Source organism: Hypanus sabinus, chromosome 2 (genome assembly GCF_030144855.1).
Source record: "Hypanus sabinus isolate sHypSab1 chromosome 2, sHypSab1.hap1, whole genome shotgun sequence".
In the NCBI taxonomy this organism is placed as follows: domain Eukaryota; kingdom Metazoa; phylum Chordata; class Chondrichthyes; order Myliobatiformes; family Dasyatidae; genus Hypanus; species Hypanus sabinus.
Window position 1 is genome coordinate 118,256,045 of NC_082707.1, and position 17,947 is coordinate 118,273,991.

Below are 17,947 nucleotides of genomic sequence, written 5' to 3' on the forward strand. Positions count from 1 at the left end.
GGTGGGGTTGGTGGGGGGAGTCTATTAGCTTACTGACCGGTGTAGGGGTGAGGAAACTGCAGCACAGGATGGGGTTGGTGGGGGGAGTCTATTAGCTTACTGACCGGTGTAGGGGTGAGGAAACTGCCGCACAGGGTGGGGTTGGGGTCGAGTCTATTAGCTTACTGACCGGTGTAGGGGTGAGGAAACTGCAGCACAGGGTGGGGTTGGGGTCGAGTCTATTAGATTACTGACCGGTGTAGGGGTGAGGAAACTGCATCACAGGGTGGGGTTGGTGGGGGGAGTCTATTAGCTTACTGACCGGTGTAGGGGTGAGGAAACTGCAGCACAGGGTGGGGTTCGTGGGGGGAGTCTATTAGCTTACTGACCGGTGTAGGGGTGAGGAAACTGCAGCAGAGGGTGGGGTTGGGGTCGAGTCTATTAGCTTACTGACCGGTGTAGGGGTGAGGAAACTGCATCACAGGGTGGGGAGGGAAGTCTATTAGCTTACTGACCTGTGTAGGGGTGAGGAAACTGCATCACAGGGTGGGGTTGGGGTCGAGTCTATTAGCTTACTGACGGGTGTAGGGGTGAGGAAACTGCAGCACAGGGTGGGGATGGGGTCGAGTCTATTAGCTTACTGACGGGTGTAGGGGTGAGGAAACTGCAGCACAGGGTGGGGTTGGGGTCGAGTCTATTAGCTTACTGACCGGTGTAGGGGTGAGGAAACAGCATCACAGGGTGGGGTTGGTGGGGGGAGACTATTAGCTTACTGACCGGTGTAGGAGTGAGGAAACTGCAGCACAGGGTGGGGTTGGGGTCGAGTCTATTAGCTTACTGACCGGTGTAGGGGTGAGGAAACTGCAGCACTGGGTGGGGGAGGGAAGTCTATTAGCTTACTGACCGGGGTAGGGGTGAGGAAACTGCAGCGCAGGGTGGGGTTGGTGGGGGGAGTCTATTAGCTTACTGACCGGTGTAGGGGTGAGGAAACTGCAGCACAGGGTGGGGTTGGGGTCGAGTCTATTAGATTATTGACCGGTGTAGGGGTGAGGAAACTGCAGGACAGGGTGGGGTTGGGGTCGAGTCTGTTAGCTTACTGACCAGTGTAGGGGTGAGGAAACTGCAGCTCAGGGTGGGTTTGGTGGGGGGAGTCTATTAGCTTACTGACCGGTGTAGGGGTGAGGAAACTGCAGCACAGGGTGGTGTTGGGGTCGAGTCTATTTGCTTACTGACCGGTGTAGGGGTGAGGAAACTGCAGCACAGGGTGGGGTTGGGGTCGAGTCTATTAGCTTACTGACCGGTGTAGGGGCGAGGAAACTGCAGCACAGGGTGGGGTTGGGGTCGAGTCTATTAGCTTACTGACCGGTGTAGGGGTGAGGAAACTGCAGCACAGGGTGGGATTTGGGTCGAGTCTATTAGCTTACTGACCGGTGTAGGGGTGAGGAAACTGCAGCACAGGGTGGGGTTGGGGTCGAGTCTATTAGCTTACTGACCGGTGTAGGGGTGAGGAAACTGCAGCACAGGGTGGGGTTGGTGGGGGGAGTCTATTAGCTTACTGACCGGTGTAGGGGTGAGGAAACTGCAGCGCGGGGTGGGGTTGGTGGGGGGAGTCTATTAGCTTACTGACCAGTGTAGGGGTGAGGAAACTGCAGCACAGGGTGGGGTTGGGGTCGAGTCTATTAGCTTACTGACCGGTGTAGGGGTGAGGAAACTGCATCACAGGGTGGGGTTTGTGGGGGGAGTTTATTAGCTTACTGACCGGTGTAGGGGTGAGGAAACTGCAGCACAGGGTGGGGTTGGGGTCGAGTCTATTAGCTTACTGACCGGTGTAGGGGTGAGGAAACTGCATCACAGGGTGGGGTTGGTGGGGGGAGTCTATTAGCTTACTGACCGGTGTAGGGGTGAAGAAACTGCATCACAGGGTGGGATTGGGGTCGAGTCTATTAGCTTACTGACCGGTGTAGGGGTGAGGAAACTGCATCACAGGGTGGGATTGGGGTCGAGTCTATTAGCTTACTGACCGGTGTAGGGGTGAGGAAACTGCATCACAGGGTGGGGTTGGTGGGAGGAGTCTATTAGCTTACTGACCGGTGTAGGGGTGAGGAAACTGCATCACAGGGTGGGGTTGGTGGGGGGAGTCTATTAGCTTACTGACCGGTGTAGGGGTGAGGAAACTGCATCACAGGGTGGGGTTGGTGGGGGGAGTCTATTAGCTTACTGACGGGTGTAGGGGTGAGGAAACTGCAGCACCGGGTGGGGTTGGTGGGGGGAGTGTATTAGCTTACTGACCGGTGTAGGGGTGAGGAAACTGCAGCAGAGGGTGGGGTTGGGGTCGAGTCTATTAGCTTACTGACCGGTGTAGGGGTGAGGAAACTGCGTCACAGGGTGGGGAGGGAAGTCTATTAGCTTACTGACCTGTGTAGGGGTGAGGAAACTGCATCACAGGGTGGGGTTGGGGTCGAGTCTATTAGCTTACTGACGGGTGTAGGGGTGAGGAAACTGCAGCACAGGGTGGGGTTGGGGTCGAGTCTATTAGCTTACTGACGGGTGTAGGGGTGAGGAAACTGCAGCACAGGGTGGGGATGGGGTCGAGTCTATTAGCTTACTGACGAGTGTAGGGGTGAGGAAACTGCAGCACAGGGTGGGGTTGGGGTCGAGTCTATTAGCTTACTGACCGGTGTAGGGGTGAGGAAACAGCATCACAGGGTGGGGTTGGTGGGGGGAGACTATTAGCTTACTGACCGGTGTAGGAGTGAGGAAACTGCAGCACAGGGTGGGGTTGGGGTCGAGTCTATTAGCTTACTGACCGGTGTAGGGGTGAGGAAACTGCAGCACTGGGTGGGGGAGGGAAGTCTATTAGCTTACTGACCGGGGTAGGGGTGAGGAAACTGCAGCGCAGGGTGGGGTTGGTGGGGGGAGTCTATTAGCTTACTGACCGGTGTAGGGGTGAGGAAACTGCAGCACAGGGTGGGGTTGGGGTCGAGTCTATTAGATTATTGACCGGTGTAGGGGTGAGGAAACTGCAGGACAGGGTGGGGTTGGGGTCGAGTCTGTTAGCTTACTGACCAGTGTAGGGGTGAGGAAACTGCAGCACAGGGTGGGTTTGGTGGGGGGAGTCTATTAGCTTACTGACCGGTGTAGGGGTGAGGAAACTGCAGCACAGGGTGGTGTTGGGGTCGAGTCTATTTGCTTACTGACCGGTGTAGGGGTGAGGAAACTGCAGCACAGGGTGGGGTTGGGGTCGAGTCTATTAGCTTACTGACCGGTGTAGGGGCGAGGAAACTGCAGCACAGGGTGGGGTTGGGGTCGAGTCTATTAGCTTACTGACCGGTGTAGGGGTGAGGAAACTGCTGCACAGGGTGGGATTTGGGTCGAGTCTATTAGCTTACTGACCGGTGTAGGGGTGAGGAAACTGCAGCACAGGGTGGGGTTGGGGTCGAGTCTATTAGCTTACTGACCGGTGTAGGGGTGAGGAAACTGCAGCACAGGGTGGGGTTGGTGGGGGGAGTCTATTAGCTTACTGACCGGTGTAGGGGTGAGGAAACTGCAGCGCGGGGTGGGGTTGGTGGGGGGAGTCTATTAGCTTACTGACCAGTGTAGGGGTGAGGAAACTGCAGCACAGGGTGGGGTTGGGGTCGAGTCTATTAGCTTACTGACCGGTGTAGGGGTGAGGAAACTGCATCACAGGGTGGGGTTTGTGGGGGGAGTTTATTAGCTTACTGACCGGTGTAGGGGTGAGGAATCTGCAGCACAGGGTGGGGTTGGTGGGGGGAGTCTGTTAGCTTACTGACCGGTGTAGGGGTGAGGAAACTGCATCACAGGGTGGGGTTTGTGGGGGGAGTTTATTAGCTTACTGACCGGTGTAGGGGTGAAGAAACTGCATAACAGGGTGGGATTGGGGTCGAGTCTATTAGCTTACTGACCGGTGTAGGGGTGAGGAAACTGCATCACAGGGTGGGATTGGGGTCGAGTCTATTAGCTTACTGACCGATGTAGGGGTGAGGAAACTGCAGCACAGGGTGGGGTTGGTGGGGGGAGTCTATTAGCTTACTGACCGGTGTAGGGGTGAGGAAACTGCAGCACAGGGTGGTGTTGGGGTCGAGTCTATTAGCTTACTGACCGGTGTAGGGGTGAGGAAACTGCAGCACAGGGTGGGGTTGGGGTCGAATCTATTAGCTTACTGACCGGTGTAGGGGTGAGGAAACTGCAGCACAGGGTGGGATTGGGGTCGAGTCTATTAGCTTACTGACCGGTGTAGGGGTTAGGAAACTGCAGCACAGGGTAGGGTTGGGGGGAGTCTATTAGCTTACTGACCAGTGTAGGGGTGAGGAAACTGCAGCACAGGCTGGGGTTGGGGTCGAGTCTATTAGCTTATTGACTGGTGTAGGGGTGAGGAAACTGCAGCACAGGGTGGGGTTGGGGGAGGGAAGTCTATTAGTTTACTGACCGGTGTAGGGGTGAGGAAACTGCAGCACAGGGTGGGGTTGGGGTCGAATCTATTAGCTTATTGACCGGTGCAGGGGTGAGGAAACTGCAGCACAGGGTGGGGTTGGGGTCGAGTCTATTAGCTTATTGGCCGGTGTAGGGGTGAGGAAACTGCAGCACAGGGTGGGATTGGGGTCGAGTCTATTAGCTTACTGACCGGTGTAGGGGTGAGGAAACTGCAGCACAGGGTGGGGTTGGGGTCGAGTCTATTAGATTACTGACCGGTGTAGGGGTGAGGAAACTGCATCACAGGGTGGGGTTAGTGGGGGGAGTCTATTAGCTTACTGACCGGTGTAGGGGTGAAGAAACTGCATCACAGGGTGGGATTGGGGTCGAGTCTATTAGCTTACTGACCGGTGTAGGGGTGAGGAAACTGCATCACAGGGTGGGATTGGGGTCGAGTCTATTAGCTTACTGACCGGTGTAGGGGTGAGGAAACTGCATCACAGGGTGGGGTTGGGGGGGGGAGTCTATTAGCTTACTGACCGGTGTAGGGGTGAGGAAACTGCATCACAGGGTGGGGTTGGTGGGGGGAGTCTATTAGCTTACTGACCGGTGTAGGGGTGAGGAAACTGCATCACAGGGTGGGGTTCGTGGGGGGAGTCTTATTAGCTTACTGACGGGTGTAGGGGTGAGGAAACTGCAGCACCGGGTGGGGTTGGTGGAGGGAGTCTATTAGCTTACTGACCGGTGTTGGGGTGAGGAAACTGCATCACAGGGTGGGATTGAGGTCGAGTCTATTAGCTTACTGACCAGTGTAGGGGTGAGGAAACTGCAGCACAGGGTGGGATTGGGGTCCAGTCTATTAGCTTACTGACCGGTGTAGGGGTGAGGAAACTGCATCACAGGGTGGGATTGGGGTCCAGTCTATTAGCTTACTGACCGGTGTAGGGGTGAGGAAACTGCAGCACAGGGTGGGATTGGGGTCCAGTCTATTAGCTTACTGACCGGTGTAGGGGTGAGGAAACTGCAGCACAGGGTGGGGTTGGTGGGGGGAGTCTATTAGCTTACTGACGGGTGTAGGGGTGAGGAAACTGCAGCACCGGGTGGGGTTGGTGGGGGGAGTCTATTAGCTTACTGACCGGTGTAGGGGTGAGGAAACTGCAGCACAGGGTGGGATTGGGGTCGAGTCTATTAGCTTACTGACCGGTGTAGGGGTGAGGAAACTGCAGCAGAGGGTGGGGTTGGGGTCGACTCTATTAGCTTACTGACCGGTGTAGGGGTGAGGAAACTGCATCACAGGGTGGGGAGGGAAGTCTATTAGCTTACTGACTTGTGTAGGGGTGAGGAAACTGCATCACAGGGTGGGGTTGGGGTCGAGTCTATTAGCTTACTGACGGGTGTAGGGGTGAGGAAACTGCAGCACAGGGTGGGGATGGGGTCGAGTCTATTAGCTTACTGACGGGTGTAGGGGTGAGGAAACTGCAGCACAGGGTGGGGTTGGTGGGGGGAGTCTATTAGCTTACTGACGGGTGTAGGGGTGAGGAAACTGCATCACAGGGTGGGGTTGGGGTCGAGTCTATTAGCTTACTGACCGGTGTAGGGGTGAGGAAACAGCATCACAGGGTGGGGTTGGTGGGGGGAGACTATTAGCTTACTGACCGGTGTAGGAGTGAGGAAACTGCAGCACAGGGTGGGGTTGGGGTCGAGTCTATTAGCTTACTGACCGGTGTAGTGGTGATGGAAACTGCAGCACTGGGTGTGGGAGGGAAGTCTATTAGCTTACTGACCGGGGTAGGGGTGAGGAAACTGCAGCGCAGGGTGGGGTTGGTGGGGGGAGTCTATTAGCTTACTGACCGGTGTAGGGGTGAGGAAACTGCAGCACAGGGTGGGGTTGGGGTCGAGTCTATTAGATTATTGACCGGTGTAGTGGTGAGGAAACTGCAGGACAGGGTGGGGTTGGGGTCGAGTCTGTTAGCTTACTGACCAGTGTAGGGGTGAGGAAACTGCAGCACAGGGTGGGTTTGGTGGGGGGAGTCTATTAGCTTACTGACCGGTGTAGGGGTGAGGAAACTGCAGCACAGGGTGGGGTTGGGGTCGAGTCTATTAGCTTACTGACCGGTGTAGGGGCGAGGAAACTGCAGCACAGGGTGGGGTTGGGGTCGAGTCTATTAGCTTACTGACCGGTGTAGGGGTGAGGAAACTGCAGCACAGGGTGGGATTTGGGTCGAGACTATTAGCTTACTGACCGGTGTAGGGGTGAGGAAACTGCAGCACAGGGTGGGGTTGGGGTCGAGTCTATTAGCTTACTGACCGGTGTAGTGGTGAGGAAACTGCAGCACAGGGTGGGGTTTGTGGGGGGAGTTTATTAGCTTACTGACCGGTGTAAGGGTGAGGAATCTGCAGCACAGGGTGGGGTTGGTGGGGGGAGTCTGTTAGCTTACTGACCGGTGTAGGGATGAGGAAACTGCATCACAGGGTGGGGTTTGTGGGGGGAGTTTATTAGCTTACTGACCGGTGTAGGGGTGAAGAAACTGCATAACAGGGTGGGATTGGGGTCGAGTCTATTAGCTTACTGACCGGTGTAGGGGTGAGGAAACTGCAGCACAGGGTGGGATTGGGGTCGAGTCTATTAGCTTACTGACCGGTGTAGGGGTTAGGAAACTGCATCACAGGGTGGGGTTGGGGTCGAGTCTATTAGCTTACTGACCGGTGTAGGGGTGAGGAAACTGCAGCAGAGGGTGGGGTTGGGGTCGAGTCTATTAGCTTACTGACCGGTGTAGGGGTGAGGAAACTGCATCACAGGGTGGGGAGGGAAGTCTATTAGTTTACTGACCTGTGTAGGGGTGAGGAAACTGCATCACAGGGTGGGGTTGGGGTCGAGTCTATTAGCTTACTGACCAGTGTAGGGGTGAGGAAACTGCAGCACAGAGTGGGGTTGGGGTCGAGTCTATTAGCTTACTGACCGGTGTAGGGGTGAGGAAACAGCATCACAGGGTGGGGTTGGTGGGGGGAGACTATTAGCTTACTGACCGGTGTAGGAGTGAGGAAACTGCAGCACAGGGTGGGGGGGGGGGGAGTCTATTAGCTTATTGACCGGTGTAGGGGTGAGGAAACTGCAGCACAGGGTGGGGTTGGGGTCGAGTCTATTAGCTTACTGACCGGTGTAGGGGTGAGGAAACTGCAGCACTGGGTGGGGGAGGGAAGTCTATTAGCTTACTGACCGGGGTAGGGGTGAGGAAACTGCAGCACAGGGTGGGTTTGGTGGGGGGAGTCTATTAGCTTACTGACCGGTGTAGGGGTGAGGAAACTGCAGCACAGGGTTGTGTTGGGGTCGAGTCTATTTGCTTACTGACCGGTGTAGGGGTGAGGAAACTGCAGCACAGGGTGGGGTTGGGGTCGAGTCTATTAGCTTACTGACCGGTGTAGGGGCGAGGAAACTGCAGCACAGGGTGGGGTTGGGGTCGAGTCTATTAGCTTACTGACCGGTGTAGGGGTGAGGAAACTGCAGCACAGGGTGGGATTGGGGTCCAGTCTATTAGCTTACTGACCGGTGTAGGGGTGAGGAAACTGCAGCACAGGGTGGGGTTGGTGGGGGGAGTCTATTAGCTTACTGACGGGTGTAGGGGTGAGGAAACTGCAGCACAGGGTGGTGTTGGTGGGGGGAGTCTATTAGCTTACTGACCGGTGTAGGGGTGAGGAAACTGCATCACAGGGTGGGGTTGGGGTCAAGTCTATTAGCTTACTGACCAGTGTAGGGGTGAGGAAACTGCAGCACCGGGTGGGGTTGGTGGGGGGAGTCTATTAGCTTACTGACCGGTGTAGGGGTGAGGAAACTGCAGCACAGGGTGGGATTGGGGTCGAGTCTATTAGCTTACTGACCGGTGTAGGGGTTAGGAAACTGCATCACAGGGTGGGGTTGGGGTCGAGTCTATTAGCTTACTGACCGGTGTAGGGGTGAGGAAACTGCAGCAGAGGGTGGGGTTGGGGTCGAGTCTATTAGCTTACTGACCGGTGTAGGGGTGAGGAAACTGCATCACAGGGTGGGGAGGGAAGTCTATTAGTTTACTGACCTGTGTAGGGGTGAGGAAACTGCATCACAGGGTGGGGTTGGGGTCGAGTCTATTAGCTTACTGACGGGTGTAGGGGTGAGGAAACTGCAGCACAGGGTGGGGATGGGGTCGAGTCTATTAGCTTACTGACGGGTGTAGGTGTGAGGAAACTGCAGCACAGGGTGGGGTTGGGGTCGAGTCTATTAGCTTACTGACCGGTGTAGGGGTGAGGAAACAGCATCACAGGGTGGGGTTGGTGGGGGGAGACTATTAGCTTACTGACCGGTGTAGGAGTGAGGAAACTGCAGCACAGGGTGGGGTTGGGGTCGAGTCTATTAGCTTACTGACCGGTGTAGTGGTGATGGAAACTGCAGCACTGGCTGTGGGAGGGAAGTCTATTAGCTTACTGACCGGGGTAGGGGTGAGGAAACTGCAGCGCAGGGTGGGGTTGGTGGGGGGAGTCTATTAGCTTACTGACCGGTGTAGGGGTGAGGAAACTGCAGCACAGGGTGGGGTTGGGGTCGAGTCTATTAGATTATTGACCGGTGTAGGGGTGAGGAAACTGCAGGACAGGGTGGGGTTGGGGTCGAGTCTGTTAGCTTACTGACCAGTGTAGGGGTGAGGAAACTGCAGCACAGGGTGGGTTTGGTGGGGGGAGTCTATTAGCTTACTGACCGGTGTAGGGGTGAGGAAACTGCAGCACAGGGTGGGGTTGGGGTCGAGTCTATTAGCTTACTGACCGGTGTAGGGGCGAGGAAACTGCAGCACAGGGTGGGGTTGGGGTCGAGTCTATTAGCTTACTGACCAGTGTAGGGGTGAGGAAACTGCAGCACAGGGTGGGATTTGGGTCGAGTCTATTAGCTTACTGACCGGTGTAGGGGTGAGGAAACTGCAGCACAGGGTGGGGTTGGGGTCGAGTCTATTAGCTTACTGACCGGTGTAGGGGTGAGGAAACTGCAGCACAGGGTGGGGTTGGTGGGGGGAGTCTATTAGCTTACTGACCGGTGTAGGGGTGAGGAAACTGCAGCGCAGGGTGGGGTTGGTGGGGGGAGTCTATTAGCTTACTGACCAGTGTAGGGGTGAGGAAACTGCAGCACAGGGTGGGGTTGGGGTCGAGTCTATTAGCTTACTGACCGGTGTAGTGGTGAGGAAACTGCATCACAGGGTGGGGTTTGTGGGGGGAGTTTATTAGCTTACTGACCGGTGTAAGGGTGAGGAATCTGCAGCACAGGGTGGGGTTGGTGGGGGGAGTCTGTTAGCTTACTGACCGGTGTAGGGATGAGGAAACTGCATCACAGGGTGGGGTTTGTGGGGGGAGTTTATTAGCTTACTGACCGGTGTAGGGGTGAAGAAACTGCATAACAGGGTGGGATTGGGGTCGAGTCTATTAGCTTACTGACCGGTGTAGGGGTGAGGAAACTGCATCACAGGGTGGGATTGGGGTCGAGTCTATTAGCTTACTGACCGGTGTAGGGGTGAGGAAACTGCATCACAGGGTGGGGTTGGTGGGGGGAGTCTATTAGCTTACTGACCGGTGTAGGGGTGAGGAAACTGCATCACAGGGTGGGATTGGGGTCGAGTCTATTAGCTTACTGACCAGTGTAGGGGTGAGGAAACTGCAGCACAGGGTGGGATTGGGGTCCAGTCTATTAGCTTACTGACCGGTGTAGGGGTGAGGAAACTGCAGCACAGGGTGGGGTTGGTGGGGGGAGTCTATTAGCTTACTGACGGGTGTAGGGGTGAGGAAACTGCAGCACAGGGTGGGGTTGGTGGGGGGAGTCTATTAGCTTACTGACCAGTGTAGGGGTGAGGAAACTGCAGCACAGGGTGGGATTGGGGTCGAGTCTATTAGCTTACTGACCGGTGTAGGGGTTAGGAAACTGCATCACAGGGTGGGGTTGGGGTCGAGTCTATTAGCTTACTGACCGGTGTAGGGGTGAGGAAACTGCAGCAGAGGGTGGGGTTGGGGTCGAGTCTATTAGCTTACTGACCGGTGTAGGGGTGAGGAAACTGCATCACAGGGTGGGGAGGGAAGTCTATTAGTTTACTGACCTGTGTAGGGCTGAGGAAACTGCATCACAGGGTGGGGTTGGGGTCGAGTCTATTAGCTTACTGACGGGTGTAGGGGTGAGGAAACTGCAGCACAGGGTGGGGATGGGGTCGAGTCTATTAGCTTACTGACCGGTGTAGGGGTGAGGAAACAGCATCACAGGGTGGGGTTGGTGGGGGGAGACTATTAGCTTACTGACCGGTGTAGGAGTGAGGAAACTGCAGCACAGGGTGGGGGGGGGGGGAGTCTATTAGCTTATTGACCGGTGTAGGGGTGAGGAAACTGCAGCACAGGGTGGGGTTGGGGTCGAGTCTATTAGCTTACTGACCGGTGTAGGGGTGAGGAAACTGCAGCACTGGGTGGGGGAGGGAAGTCTATTAGCTTACTGACCGGGGTAGGGGTGAGGAAACTGCAGCGCAGGGTGGGGTTGGTGGGGGGAGTCTATTAGCTTACTGACCGGTGTAGGGGTGAGGAAACTGCAGCACAGGGTGGGGTTGGGGTCGAGTCTATTAGATTATTGACCGGTGTAGGGGTGAGGAAACTGCAGGACAGGGTGGGGTTGGGGTCGAGTCTGTTAGCTTACTGACCAGTGTAGGGGTGAGGAAACTGCAGCACAGGGTGGGTTTGGTGGGGGGAGTCTATTAGCTTACTGACCGGTGTAGGGGTGAGGAAACTGCAGCACAGGGTGGTGTTGGGGTCGAGTCTATTTGCTTACTGACCGGTGTAGGGGTGAGGAAACTGCAGCACAGGGTGGGGTTGGGGTCGAGTCTATTAGCTTACTGACCGGTGTAGGGGCGAGGAAACTGCAGCACAGGGTGGGGTTGGGGTCGAGTCTATTAGCTTACTGACCGGTGTAGGGGTGAGGAAACTGCAGCACAGGGTGGGATTGGGGTCCAGTCTATTAGCTTACTGACCGGTGTAGGGGTGAGGAAACTGCAGCACAGGGTGGGGTTGGTGGGGGGAGTCTATTAGCTTACTGACGGGTGTAGGGGTGAGGAAACTGCAGCACCGGGTGGGGTTGGTGGGGGGAGTCTATTAGCTTACTGACCGGTGTAGGGGTGAGGAAACTGCAGCACAGGGTGGGATTGGGGTCGAGTCTATTAGCTTACTGACCGGTGTAGGGGTTAGGAAACTGCATCACAGGGTGGGGTTGGGGTCGAGTCTATTAGCTTACTGACCGGTGTAGGGGTGAGGAAACTGCAGCAGAGGGTGGGGTTGGGGTCGAGTCTATTAGCTTACTGACCGGTGTAGGGGTGAGGAAACTGCATCACAGGGTCGGGAGGGAAGTCTATTAGTTTACTGACCGGTGTAGGGGTGAGGAAACTGCAGCACAGGGTGGGGATGGGGTCGAGTCTATTAGCTTACTGACGGGTGTAGGTGTGAGGAAACTGCAGCACCGGGTGGGGTTGGGGTCGAGTCTATTAGCTTACTGACCGGTGTAGGGGTGAGGAAACAGCATCACAGGGTGGGGTTGGTGGGGGGAGACTATTAGCTTACTGACCGGTGTAGGAGTGAGGAAACTGCAGCACAGGGTGGGGGGGGGGGAGTCTATTAGCTTATTGACCGGTGTAGGGGTGAGGAAACTGCAGCACAGGGTGGGGTTGGGGTCGAGTCTATTAGCTTACTGACCGGTGTAGGGGTGAGGAAACTGCAGCACTGGGTGGGGGAGGGAAGTCTATTAGCTTACTGACCAGGGTAGGGGTGAGGAAACTGCAGCGCAGGGTGGGGTTGGTGGGGGGAGTCTATTAGCTTACTGACCGGTGTAGGGGTGAGGAAACTGCAGCACAGGGTGGGGTTGGGGTCGAGTCTATTAGATTATTGACCGGTGTAGGGGTGAGGAAACTGCAGGACAGGGTGGGGTTGGGGTCGAGTCTGTTAGCTTACTGACCAGTGTAGGGGTGAGGAAACTGCAGCACAGGGTGGGTTTGGTGGGGGGAGTCTATTAGCTTACTGACCGGTGTAGGGGTGAGGAAACTGCGGCACAGGGTGGTGTTGGGGTCGAGTCTATTTGCTTACTGACCGGTGTAGGGGTGAGGAAACTGCAGCACAGGGTGGGGTTGGGGTCGAGTCTATTAGCTTACTGACCGGTGTAGGGGCGAGGAAACTGCAGCACAGGGTGGGGTTGGGGTCGAGTCTATTAGCTTACTGACCGGTGTAGGGGTGAGGAAACTGCAGCACAGGGTGGGATTTGGGTCGAGTCTATTAGCTTACTGACCGGTGTAGGGGTGAGGAAACTGCAGCACAGGGTGGGGTTGGGGTCGAGTCTATTAGCTTACTGACCGGTGTAGGGGTGAGGAAACTGCAGCACAGGGTGGGGTTGGTGGGGGGAGTCTATTAGCTTACTGACCGGTGTAGGGGTGAGGAAACTGCAGCACAGGGTGGGGTTGGGGTCGAGTCTATTAGCTTACTGACCGGTGTAGGGGTGAGGAAACTGCAGCACAGGGTGGGGTTGGTGTCGAGTCTATTAGCTTACTGACCAGTGTAGGGGTGAGGAAACTGCAGCACAGGGTGGGTTGGTGGGGGGAGTCTATTAGCTTACTGACCGGTGTAGGGGTGAGGAAACTGCATCACAGGGTGGGGTTGGGTTCGAGTCTATTAGGTTACTGACCGGTGTAGGGGTGAGGAAACTGCATCACAGGGTGGGGTTTGTGGGGGGAGTTTATTAGCTTACTGACCGGTGTAGGGGTGAGGAATCTGCAGCACAGGGTGGGGTTGGTGGGGGGAGTCTTTTAGCTTACTGACCGGTGTAGGGGTGAGGAAACTGCATCACAGGGTGGGGTTTGTGGGGGGAGTTTATTAGTTTACTGACCGGTGTAGGGGTGAAGAAACTGCATAACAGGGTGGGATTGGGGTCGAGTCTATTAGCTTACTGACCGGTGTCGGGGTGAGGAAACTGCATCACAGGGTGGGGTTGGTGGGTGGAGTCTATTAGCTTACTGACCGGTGTAGGGGTGAGGAAACTGCATCACAGGGTGGGGTTGGTGGGGGGAGTCTATTAGCTTTTTGACCGGTGTAGGGGTGAGGAAACTGCAGCACAGGGTGGGATTGGGGTCGAGTCTGTTAGCTTACTGACCGGTGTAGGGGTGAGGAAACTGCAGCACAGGGTGGGATTGGGGTTGAGTCTATTAGCTTACTGACGGGTGTAGGGGTGAGGAAACTGCAGCACAGGGTGGGGTTTGGGTCGAGTCTATTAGCTTACTGACCGGTGTAGGGGTGAGGAAACTGCAGCACAGGGTGGGATTGGGGTCCAGTCTATTAGCTTACTGACCAGTGTAGGGGTGAGGAAACTGCAGCACAGGGTGGGATTGGGGTCCAGTCTATGAGCTTTCTGACCGGTGTAGGGGTGAGGAAACTGCAGCACAGGGTGGGGTTGGTGGGGGGAGTCTATTAGCTTACTGACGGGTGTAGGGGTGAGGAAACTGCAGCACCGGGTGGGGTTGGTGGGGGGAGTCTATTAGCTTACTGACCGGTGTAGGGGTGAGGAAACTGCATCACAGGTTGGGGTTTGTGGGGGGTGTTTATTAGCTTACTGACCGGTGTAGGGGTGAAGAAACTGCATAACAGGGTGGGATTGGGGTCGAGTCTATTAGCTTTCTGACCGGTGTAGGGGTGAGGAAACTGCATCATAGGGTGGGATTGGGGTCGAGTCTATTAGCTTACTGACCGGTGTAGGGGTGAGGAAACTGCAGCACAGGGTGGGGTTGGTGGGTGGAGTCTATTAGCTTACTGACCGGTGTAGGGGTGAGGAAACTGCATCACAGGGTGGGGTTGGTGGGGGGAGTCTATTAGCTTTTTGACCGGTGTAGGGGTGAGGAAACTGCAGCACAGGGTGGGATTGGGGTCGAGTCTATTAGCTTACTGACCGGTGTAGGGGTGAGGAAACTGCAGCACAGGGTGGGATTGGGGTCGAGTCTATTAGCTTACTGACCGGTGTAGGGGTGAGGAAACTGCAGCACAGGGTGGGATTGGGGTCGAGTCTATTAGCTTACTGACGGGTGTAGGGGTGAGGAAACTGCAGCACAGGGTGGGGTTTGGGTCGAGTCTATTAGCTTACTGACCGGTGTAGGGGTGAGGAAACTGCAGCACAGGGTGGGATTGGGGTCCAGTCTATTAGCTTACTGACCAGTGTAGGGGTGAGGAAACTGCAGCACAGGGTGGGATTGGGGTCCAGTCTATTAGCTTACTGACCGGTGTAGGGGTGAGGAAACTGCAGCACAGGGTGGGGTTGGTGGGGGGAGTCTATTAGCTTACTGACGGGTGTAGGGGTGAGGAAACTGCAGCACCGGGTGGGGTTGGTGGGGGGAGTCTATTAGCTTACTGACCAGTGTAGGGGTGAGTTAACTGCATCACAGGGCGGGGTTGGTGGGGGGAGTCTATTAGCTTACTGACCGGTGTAGGGGTGAGGAAACTGCATCACAGGGTGGGGTTTGTGGGGGGAGTTTATTAGCTTACTGACCGGTGTAGGGGTGAGGAATCTGCAGCACAGGGTGGGGTTGGTGGGGGGAGTTTATTAGCTTACTGACCGGTGTAGGGGTGAAGAAACTGCATAACAGGGTGGGATTGGGGTCGAGTCTATTAGCTTACTGACCGGTGTAGGGGTGAGGAAACTGCATCACAGGGTGGGATTGGGGTCGAGTCTATTAGCTTACTGACCGGTGTAGGGGTGAGGAAACTGCATCACAGGGTGGGGTTGGTGGGTGGAGTCTATTAGCTTACTGACCGGTGTAGGGGTGAGGAAACTGCATCACAGGGTGGGGTTGGTGGGGGGAGTCTATTAGCTTTTTGACCGGTGTAGGGGTGAGGAAACTGCAGCACAGGGTGGGGTTTGGGTCGAGTCTATTAGCTTACTGACCAGTGTAGGGGTGAGGAAACTGCAGCACAGGGTGGGATTGGGGTCCAGTCTATTAGCTTACTGACCAGTGTAGGGGTGAGGAAACTGCAGCACAGGCTGGGATTGGTGTCCAGTCTATTAGCTTACTGACCGGTGTAGGGGTGAGGAAACTGCAGCACAGGGTGGGGTTGGTGGGGGGAGTCTATTAGCTTACTGACGGGTGTAGGGGTGAGGAAACTGCAGCACCGGGTGGGGTTGGTGGGGGGAGTCTATTAGCTTACTGACCGGTGTAGGGGTGAGGAAACTGCAGCACAGGGTGGGATTGGGGTCGAGTCTATTAGCTTACTGACCGGTGTAGGGGTTAGGAAACTGCATCACAGGGTGGGGTTGGGGTCGAGTCTATTAGCTTACTGACCGGTGTAGGGGTGAGGAAACTGCAGCAGAGGGTGGTGTTGGGGTCGAGTCTATTAGCTTACTGACCGGTGTAGGGGTGAGGAAACTGCATCACAGGGTGGGGAGGGAAGTCTATTAGCTTACTGACCTGTGTAGGGGTGAGGAAACTGCATCACAGGGTGGGGTTGGGGTCGAGTCTATTAGCTTACTGACGGGTGTAGGGGTGAGGAAACTGCAGCACAGGGTGGGGATGGGGTCGAGTCTATTAGCTTACTGACGGGTGTAGGGGTGAGGAAACTGCAGCACAGGGTGGGGTTGGGGTCGAGTCTATTAGCTTACTGACCGGTGTAGGGGTGAGGAAACAGCATCACAGGGTGGGGTTGGTGGGGGGAGACTATTAGCTTACTGACCGGTGTAGGAGTGAGGAAACTGCAGCACAGGGTGGGGGGGGGAGTCTATTAGCTTATTGACCGGTGTAGGAGTGAGGAAACTGCAGCACAGGGTGGGGTTGGGGTCGAGTCTATTAGCTTACTGACCGGTGTAGGGGTGAGGAAACTGCAGCACTGGGTGGGGGAGGGAAGTCTATTAGCTTACTGACCGGGGTAGGGGTGAGGAAACTGCAGCGCAGGGTGGGGTTGGTGGGGGGAGTCTATTAGCTTACTGACCGGTGTAGGGGTGAGGAAACTGCAGCACAGGGTGGGGTTGGGGTCGAATCTATTAGCTTATTGACCGGTGTAGGGGTGAGGAAACTGCAGCACAGGGTGGGTTTGGTTGGGGGAGTCTATTAGCTTACTGACCGGTGTAGGGGTGAGGAAACTGCAGCACAGGGTGGTGTTGGGGTCGAGTCTATTAGCTTACTGACCGGTGTAGGGGTGAGGAAACTGCAGCACAGGGTGGGGTTGGGGTCGAGTCTATTAGCTTACTGACCGGTGTAGGGGCGAGGAAACTGCAGCAGAGGGTGGGGTTGGGATCGAGTCTATTAGCTTACTGACCGGTGTAGGGGTGAGGAAACTGCAGCACAGGGTGGGATTTGGGTCGAGTCTATTAGCTTACTGACCGGTGTAGGGGTGAGGAAACTGCAGCACAGGGTGGGGTTGGGGTCGAGTCTATTAGCTTACTGACCGGTGTAGGGGTGAGGAAACTGCAGCACAGGGTGGGGTTGGTGGGGGGAGTCTATTAGCTTACTGACCGGTGTAGGGGTGAGGATACTGCAGCGCAGGGTGGGGTTGGTGGGGGGAGTCTATTAGCTTACTGACCAGTGTAGAGGTGAGGAAACTGCAGCACAGGGTGGGGTTGGGGTCGAGTCTATTAGCTTACTGACCAGTGTAGGGGTGAGGAAACTGCAGCACAGGGTGGGGGGGGGAGTCTATTAGCTTACTGACCGGTGTAGGGGTGAGGAAACTGCAGCACAGGGTGGGGTTGGGTTCGAGTCTATTAGCTTACTGACCGGTGTAGGGGTGAGGAAACTGCATCCCAGGGTGGGGTTTGTGGGGGGAGTTTATTAGCTTACTGACCGGTGTAGTGGTGAGGAAACTGCAGCACAGGGTGGGGTTGGGGTCGAGTCTATTAGCTTACTGACCGGTGTAGCGGTGAGGAAACTGCAGCACAGGGTGGGATTGGGGTCGAGTCTATTAGCTTACTGACCGGTGTAGGGGTGAGGAAACTGCAGCACAGGGTGGGATTGGGGTCGAGTCTATTAGCTTACTGACCAGTGTAGGGGTGAGGAAACTGCAACACAGGGTGGGATTGGGGTCGAGTCTATTAGCTTACTGACGGGTGTAGGGGTGAGGAAACTGCAGCACAGGGTGGGGTTTGGGTCGAGTCTATTAGCTTACTGACCGGTGTAGGGGTGAGGAAACTGCAGCACAGGGTGGGGTTGGGGTCGAGTCTATTAGCTTACTGACCGGTGTAGGGGTGAGGAAACTGCAGCACTGGGTGGGGGAGGGAAGTCTGTTAGCTTACTGACCGGTGTAGGGGTGAGGAAACTGCAGCACCGGGTGGGTTTGGTGGGGGGAGTTTATTAGCTTACTGACGGGTGTAGGGGTGAGGAAACTGCAGCACAGGGTGGGGTTGGGGTCGAGTCTATTAGCTTTCTGACGGGTGTAGGGGTGAGGAAACAGCATCACAGGGTGGGGAGGGAAGTCTATTAGCTTACTGACCGGTGTAGGGGTGAGGAAACTGCAGCACAGGGTGGGGTTGGTGGAGGGAGTCTATTAG

At 55.9% G+C, this 17,947-nt stretch overlaps 1 protein-coding gene across 2 annotated transcripts in view; it reads left to right on the forward strand.

The window, feature by feature from the left end:
- mta1 (metastasis associated 1) overlaps positions 1-17,947 on the forward strand; it is a 147,833-nt gene that overhangs the window by 56,692 nt on the left and 73,194 nt on the right. The window lies entirely within an intron of this gene.